Raw genomic sequence first — 8420 nt, forward strand, 5'->3', positions numbered from 1 at the left:
AAAAACAGGCTGACATGGAACAAGATATTGCAGTTGTAAAAGAATTGTTGAAAGAAACACAAACATTGTATGAATTAGGCACTGCTACTCTTGTTTTTGTCAGAGAAAATAAACTATACAACAATGATCTGAAGAATAAACTTCTGGAAACAATGCAGTTATTATGTAAAAGACTTAAATCACTACGTCTGTGCTTACTTTGTAAACAACAAGGGCTGAATAAATTAAAGATCAAAGCAGAAAAAGAGGGGTTTTCGGACTGGAAACAGTCAAAGTACTCATATGCAATAAGTGCAAAAAAACAAACATCTCACTTATTAAAGAGTGCATAGATGGAATGATGAATGTTATCGATAAACTTTGTCAATTTTGCTCCGTTTTAAATGATTCGGAAAGCAATTTTAGATGTGACACAATGGTTACAATGAGCAAACAAGAAAATCTGAAATGCTTGAGGATGATCTCAGAAAACGAATTTATAGAAATTACCAGTAGGACAAAATTCATTAAACAACGATCCGATGATTGGTTTAATATTCGCAGCCAGGCTAAGGTTACGGCCAGTGAATTGCATCATGCATTAGGACTAGGGACATTACGTCAGCAACAAGATCATTATGACAAAGTCATCTTAGGCGAAAAAAATGACTGAAAAAATAGTAACTAAACAGATGGTACATGGAAAAAATAAAGAAATTAACGCAGTAGCAACTATTTGTGGTAAGATCCTTCCAACTTTATACCCAACAACTATTTTCAAAGAAGTTGGATGTTATGTCAAATGGAAGGAAGTTAAGCCTTTTGTTGTTGCTAGTCCAGATGGCGAAGGGGATGGAGGACAAACAAAACGTGTTTTGTTTGAAATCAAATGTCCATATGCATCTGAATGGAAAGCACCAGTGCATTACAACATACCTGAATACTATGTTCCTCAAATTCTTTGCCAAATGGGTACTTCAGTTGAAACTTTGGGATATCACGTTAAAGAATCTTTGTTCGTATCTTGGTCAATGGAATCTACCACAGCATTTCATGTTAAATTTGATTGTCATTTATGGGGGATGATGGAAAGAGAAATAGAAGCTTTATATGGACAGTCAAATAAAGCACGACCTACGAAGAAGAGACCAGAGTCTAAGGTAATCAAAGAGAAAATTGCTTCATTCTTGTCGAACAATGTTTCGTTTTTAGGAGAGTTCAAATCACTAAAGGCCATACCATGCAATGACGAAAATCATGAAACAAGTTCTGGAATGTACTATTCTCATAAAATGGACATTCAAATCAGGTCGAACATTGCTCTGCGTGAGGTTCAACTGTATGCTGAAGAAACTGAACGTCTTATAAAGGAGCATTTTAAATTAGACACAGAGAGACCAAGTGATATTATAGTCTTTATGCTCAGCGACCTTGATAGAACATTTGATCCACAAAAACCATATGTATATCCAGTGGCATATGGATACAGCTCAAAAACCCTGAAAGTTGACACAGTTAGGAATATGCTCGACTATCTGAGGAGAGAATTGATGTCTTATGATATAAATGTCCAAGTTGAGGCTTTCGATGGACAATTCATCAAACTAGCAATCGACGGTAAAGATGGTTCATCGTTAACTCTGCTTCAAGAAAGAAAGAAACACTGGAAAGAAGTTTGTAAAATCACAGTGAATGATTTGGCAAGACCATATTTAGAGGTAGGCAAACTGCCATGTGTCGTAAAAACATTTGATGACGCGTGTAAGCATTTGGAAGTATCAGTTATGAATTTGACAATGTATAATGAAAAGATTACTCATGGACCTATTCATGTTAGCGGAATTTTGCAGCATTGCTATGAAGAAATATGTACTGATATGGCGATAAACTTATTCAGGGAAGCATTGACCGTTAACGTACAAAGTCAAGAATTAGAGTCTGCAAGAACTAACCATATAGATAAAGATAGTGAACAACATAATATAGAACTCGACCATGATAATAATCTTCCTACAGCGGATCTGTATCTATTATGCGACAAAGACTACTCAGAAATCTTGAAATTTTTGACCAAAAATGCTAGCATCCGGAGACAGGCAACCTGGAAGCTAATGGACCTTAGTACATTCAAAATGTGCTTCGAGACTCATGATGTTATCAACAAAAATGTCACCAAAAATGAGCTTCAGTCGTCCTATAAAGTATTTGTTCCCAGAGATTCCGCTAAAAGCCATTCGTTGAATATTTCATCAAAATCAAACAAAGACTCGTACGTTGATTTTTTTTGCAAAAGCAGCAGCTTGCTCTTCCAATCTGTCAACGGCAAGGCCAAGAAGTAAACAAAGGAATCCAAAGAAACTTAAACAAATTATAATGGATAAATTTCGGACCATCAAAAAGGAGACACTGAATGTGATTGCAGCCCATGTTAGATGGACGGAAAGAAGTAAAAACTGGAACGACAACAATTGTTCAGCAATACAAATGGAGGAACTGAAAAACCTCGGTTTTCAGTCTAAATATGGCTGGTTTTCGACACCGGACAAAACTAAAAATAAGTTGTTGGTTCGATTTTTAGATCATCACCACTTGTTGACAAATTGCCGAATTCATTGTTGCAAAAAAGGCTACAAGGAAATGAATATCAACCCCTCTGCATGGCATAAAGTTGCAGTTGCGAGCAAAGGAAATGGCTCAGGATTAAATGTAGCGTTCGTGGAGGATCTAGTTGATACACAAAGTAATTCAATCGCACAACTGACATTCAGCACAAAGGTCGAAGAAATCATGACAAAAAATAACGACATACACGAGGCAAATTTCTGTAAACTCATTCGGGAATGGTATGAAGCAGTGGATGAAAAAGGGATAAAAGCAAAAGATCGAGTCTTTAGGCTGCGCAACCTCCGAGAGTTCCTTTTAGATAAATGTTCCACCTCTCTGAATAGATTTCCACCACCTGGATCTCACATTTCTAGTATGCCGTCAGGACTGTTTTCTGGATTACTTATAAGTTGTGAAAGACTCATTCAGCTATACCGAATTTCAAAATCTGGGACATACAATGTCAGAGCCATTGGTAGCCTTGACAACGAGACATTCTTTTCTTCATTTCGTGATTTGGATCCTAGGGGAGCCGGAGTATTACGGACAACCGAAATTCCAAAAGCGATGAGCATAGCTTGTGAAATATTGACAACTCGTCTCAATCCAAATAGGTTAGTTCTGTAATGATAGAAATCTGACAAAATGTGTTGTAACAAAATAAGACACGTATTCTTCTATATAACATGACTATACTTTTATGTAAGTTTGAATGCTCCTCTTGTATCTTTTCCCCTTCTTTTCAAAATCTATTTATCCAGATAAAATGTTATTTACAAGTTTATAAGCAAGTTTGCCTTTTGTATCGTGTACATTTCAGATTTCAAAGTTCATTTTTCTTTTTAATGGTTTAAATTCTCAAGCAGATTATCAACATTATAATACCTAAAACCCACAAAGTAGAATATTAAAGGCTTTGCAACACGAACCCAACTACATATACAGGAGTTGATCGCAGGTGCCCCAGAAGGCTGATCTGATCCTGCTCTGCATATTGCTACCGTTATATTGTTCATGTTAGTACAAACCAAATAATTTTAAATCGGTAGGTCACGATGAAAATAATATACATAACAACAGCTGCTTTATATCAAATCCAATATATATATATATTTTAGGGGATTTTTTTTCACAACAACAAGGAAACTCCCAGTCTATACTGCTCATTGTCTTGAAGATGTGAGTGAGGAGTCAACTGGAAGCAAGGAAGAAGCAGAGATATTTGGGTATGTTAAAATGTATTTCAGACGAAGGCATGAAATAATTGTACTTCAGTTAATGACGTCCTTACAATAAATCCGTTGAGTGCCTATTGATTGATAGATTAGTCCTAGCGACACGAACTTTATAAGTTTAAATTGGCATTGAACTCCCTTTCAGACTTTCGAGTTATCTGTACTTTGTGTCTCTTTTGTTAGTCTGTTTTTGCACTTTTGTATACCGAGAGAGGCAGTCTCTTCTTAACTGACTGTTACAGAAAGTGTATATACCGGTATTATACTGTTATACCTCTGTCTAAACTTCTACATTCTATTTGTGCCTTTTTTTAAGTAAATTGATTTATGTTCAATAGTTGCCTTATTGAAAATCATAAAACTAATTCTTATTTTTGTACTCATATTTTTTTCCAGGAACCATAAACCATTTGACTTACCAAGAACAACAACTGCTAAAAGGAAACGTACTACAATTAGTTCATATGACAACTGTCCTCACGGAGCGCAAGGAATACGTCAATATCACAGAAAAGATGAAGAAAAAATTTGGCCGCACAAAAGAGCCTGCCTAAATGTAGATTGAAAAAATGCGTCATTTCTAATACACACCAATAAAGGATGAAAAAGACTGCTGAAATTTTGAAATCAATTTATTGTTAGTCAAATTATTATTCAATTAGTGCTATTACATTTACTTATATGTCTGTTATAGCTTCTCAACCACGCGTACCTCTTGCCACATTTACATATCAGTTCTTGTTGTCCGTGTTTGGCCTTATAGTGTTCGTCATAGGCTCTTTTGGATCCAAATAAAGATGGGCATTTGTCACATGCGGTTTTATCCACACTTTTACAGTCGCTTTTGTGACGTAAATAGGATGATCTATATGAAAAAGTTTTAGAACATTTTTCGCATTTAAAAGGTTTATAGTTTAAATGCTTACTATTTCTGTGTCCCTCATGGTCGGCTTTATTAAAGAAATTTACACTGCAAATTTTGCACCTAAAGAATTCAGAGGATCCATTATGAACCTTCATATGTCGTCTAAATCCAAACCTCGATGTGAAATGTTTCCCACAGATATCACATATTAATGGGTTGACATGTCCTTGCATGTGGTCATCAAGAATCCATTTTTCTGTGAATTTTGAAGGGCAAATGGAACAAGAATAATGGTGTTCATGTTTTCTCATATGTCGTTTTTTATGTTTGTTATTTATGTTGGACTTACAAACGCCACATGAACTAGTAAGAACTTCTTGAGACGTACTCGTTTCGCCGATAGCATTATTATTACAATCAGTGTTTCCTTCTTTGTCTTCTTGATTATCGGTCAACTCTGGTGCGACACGTTCAGCAACAAGGGTAATATTATTGTCTTCCTCAAAGGATCCATCTAGGGGAATGCAGGTCTCAACATTGAAACTTGTTGAAGCATCTGAAATTAAAATAAAAAAATATATTAGTACTCTATATGACAAAACCTAAACATGTTAAGTATGCCAAACTTTTAAAATCAATGAACCATGCCTGAGTGGGCGGGCAAGATTATCTCCATGGAAATGAGTTTTTTGTTTTGAATTTCAGTCCGCATCATTTTCGGTGAATTTTGTTGCGTCAAGTATTTCATAATTTGTTACAAAAGAACATTAACATGCATTATCATCATAGAACAACCGTTTATATGTAGAGCGAAAAGAAATCAACAATATATACAATTTGTCACGTTTGCTTACCCATACACTTTTGTAAACAATGATATCGTTCGTCCTGAAATTACGCTATTTTAAAAAGGTTTTGTCATGTTATCATAAAACATTAAAAAAAGACTTGTGAAGAAACTTTTCTTACCTTCAGTATCTTCTTTCTCCATGAAAACACGCACGCACACACACGTTTGTGTAAGAAGCTATAAGCATAAGCACTCTCAATACGTGCTTGTATGGAGGCTCCGCCTAACAATAATAATATTTGTGGCTTTAAAATTTGTTAAGGCTGATAAAATAAAATAAATTAATGAAAAGATTTCATTGACAAGATGATTAAATAGAAACAAAACAAGCCGTTTTAGTTGGTCGCAGATGCTAGGAAAATATTTAAGTCAAAATCTTCGAGCAAGAAATTTTTTTGTGAGAAACAGAGGAAAACAGACAGACAGGTGGCAGACCTAAAGTCTTCTCCGGCTCTTCCGGTAGTGAACTAATAACATGCATAAAAACGGGAGATCCATTATGTATTTTCATCGTTATATATGATTTTATCATTATTGATAGATAGAGCATCATATGCTTTTTATCATATTGATAACACGGTATAGCCGTTACAACAAAGTTTTGCAGTTCTTCCTATGGTATGCTATTACACCACTGTCACACGTAAGAGAGAGAGCTAGGGTTGAGCGTTTGCAAACTAGTTTAAACCCGCTATCTGTCCAAAGTGTCTTGGTTTCTCTCTATCCTATTTGATCTTTTTAAAATGTTTTGTACATAATTCAGGCCTTTTTTTATTCGTATTAATTGTCTGTTGGTTTTTTTTTTAATCTTACCATACGTTATTGGTTTGGCTCATTGGTGAATGATCGATACGTAGTTGGTACATCTATGAACTGTGTTGTCTGGTTGATTGGTGTATCATTGGCAGTCATACCACATTTTCCTTTTTATGCAAGGGATATGATATATATTGCAAATTATTTTTATTGTGTAAAATGATAGTAATATTCTCCAGTATATGCATATTTATTCATTTCATAAAAAAAAAAAAATGAACGAAACACAATTAATTCTAGTCTTCTCAAACAAGTATTCCCCCAAATGTATGCTAGGGGGATTTTCTATACATTAGACAAAAGTTCTGCCTCAATGGTGTTGAATATTTGCCACTTTTTCTTCTAAAATAAAGAGCACAGAACCAGGACATATGAGCACAGAACCAGGACATTTTTTATAATCACCAGCAAATCGACAGGACATTATTGTTTTGAATATTTCCAAGACTTTTGCGTACAAAAAACGTTGTATTATACCTAACGAGGTACGATTTATGTGTTACAGAAAAATTACACAATAGATCGGTCGTTTTACTGTCGTACCGATGCAATGTAAACAAACCCACCAGCACAGAATCAGGACCCACCAGCACCCGTCAAGACCGAATCACCAGCACAGAACGTTCTCTCGCAGGACAACCATACCCACCGTGTATATAGTCATACCCCGTGACACCCCTCATTATCTTTCTCTAGGAGCCCTGGAATAGGCCGAACCCCCTATTTTTTTACCATTTTTTTCTAATATTTAGCTCTAGTTTCCGATTTTTGAACATAGCAACCTTTGATACCTTGTGCAAAGGAAGCGCCTGTTTCTCCTATACAAGACCTATATAGTCATACCCCGTGACAACCCTCATTATTTTTCTCTAGAAGCCCTGGAATAGACCGACCCCTCTGTTTTTCACCATTTTTTTTTCAAACTTTGAGCTCTAGTTTCAGATTTTTGAATATAGCACCATTTGATTCCTTGCGCAAAAGAGGCGCCTGCTTTTCCTCTACAAGACCTATATAGTCATACCCCGTGACAGCACTCATTATTTTTCTCTAGAAGCCCTGGAATAGGCCAACCCCCCTAACTTTTTACCATTTTTTTTCAAATTTTGGGCTCTAGTTTCAGATTTTTGAACATAGCGCCCTTCGATATCTTGCGCAAAAGAAGCGCCTGTTTCTCTTCTACAAGACTTTTATAGTCATACCCCGTGACACCCTTCATTATTTTTCTCTAGAAGCCCTGGAATAGGCCGACCCCTTGTTTTTTATCATTTTTTTTTAAATTTTGAGCTCTAGTTTCAGATTTTTGAACATAGCGCCCTTTGATACCTTGCGCAAAAGAAGCACCTGTTTCTCCTTTACAAGACCTATATAGTCATACCCCATGACACCCCTCATTATCTTTCTCTAGAAGCCCTGGAATAGGCCGATCCCCTTGTTTTTGAACATTTTTTCAGATTTTGAGCTCTAGTTTAAGACTTTTTACATAACGCCCTTTGATACCTTGCGCAAAAGAAGCGCCTGTATCTTCTCTACAAGACCTATATACTCATACCCCGTGAATACCCTCGTTATTTGTCTCTATGAGCCCTGGAATAGGCCGACCCCCTTATTTTTGTTTTTTTTTCACATTTGGGCTCTAGTTTCAGATTTTTGAAAATAACGCGCTTCGATACCTTGCGCAAAAGAAGTGCCCGTTTCTCCTCTACACGACCTATATAGTGATACCCCTTGACAAACCTCATTATTTTTCTCTAATAGCCCTTGAATAGGCCGACCCCCAATTTTTTTTTTTACAATTTTTTCAAATTTTGGGCTATAGTTTCAGATTTTTGAACATAGCGCCGTTCGATACCTTGCGCAAAAGAAGCGCCTGTTTCTCTTCTACAAGACCTATATAGTCATACCCCATGACACTCCTCATTATTTTTCTCTAGAAGCCCTGGAATAGGCCGACCCCTTGGTTTTACCATTTTTTTCAAATTTTGAGCTCTAGTTTCAGATTTTTGAACATAGCGCCCTTTGATACCTTGCACAAAAGAAGCGTCTGTTTCTCTTCTACAAGACCTATATAGTC

General features: G+C 36.1%; 1 long non-coding RNA gene across 1 annotated transcript; it reads right to left on the reverse strand.

Moving 5' to 3' along the window:
- Positions 1-4432: 4432 nt before the first annotated feature.
- LOC143049432 (uncharacterized) lies at positions 4433-5761 on the reverse strand. Its single transcript, XR_012970238.1, has 2 exons — positions 5653-5761; positions 4433-5239 (listed from the first exon to the last, which is right to left on the reverse strand). It is a non-coding gene; the product is annotated as an uncharacterized LOC143049432 (long non-coding RNA).
- Between the last annotated feature and the right edge of the window lie 2659 nt (positions 5762-8420).

The sequence above is a fragment of the Mytilus galloprovincialis genome, chromosome 10 (genome assembly GCF_965363235.1).
Source record: "Mytilus galloprovincialis chromosome 10, xbMytGall1.hap1.1, whole genome shotgun sequence".
NCBI lineage: Eukaryota > Metazoa > Mollusca > Bivalvia > Mytilida > Mytilidae > Mytilus > Mytilus galloprovincialis.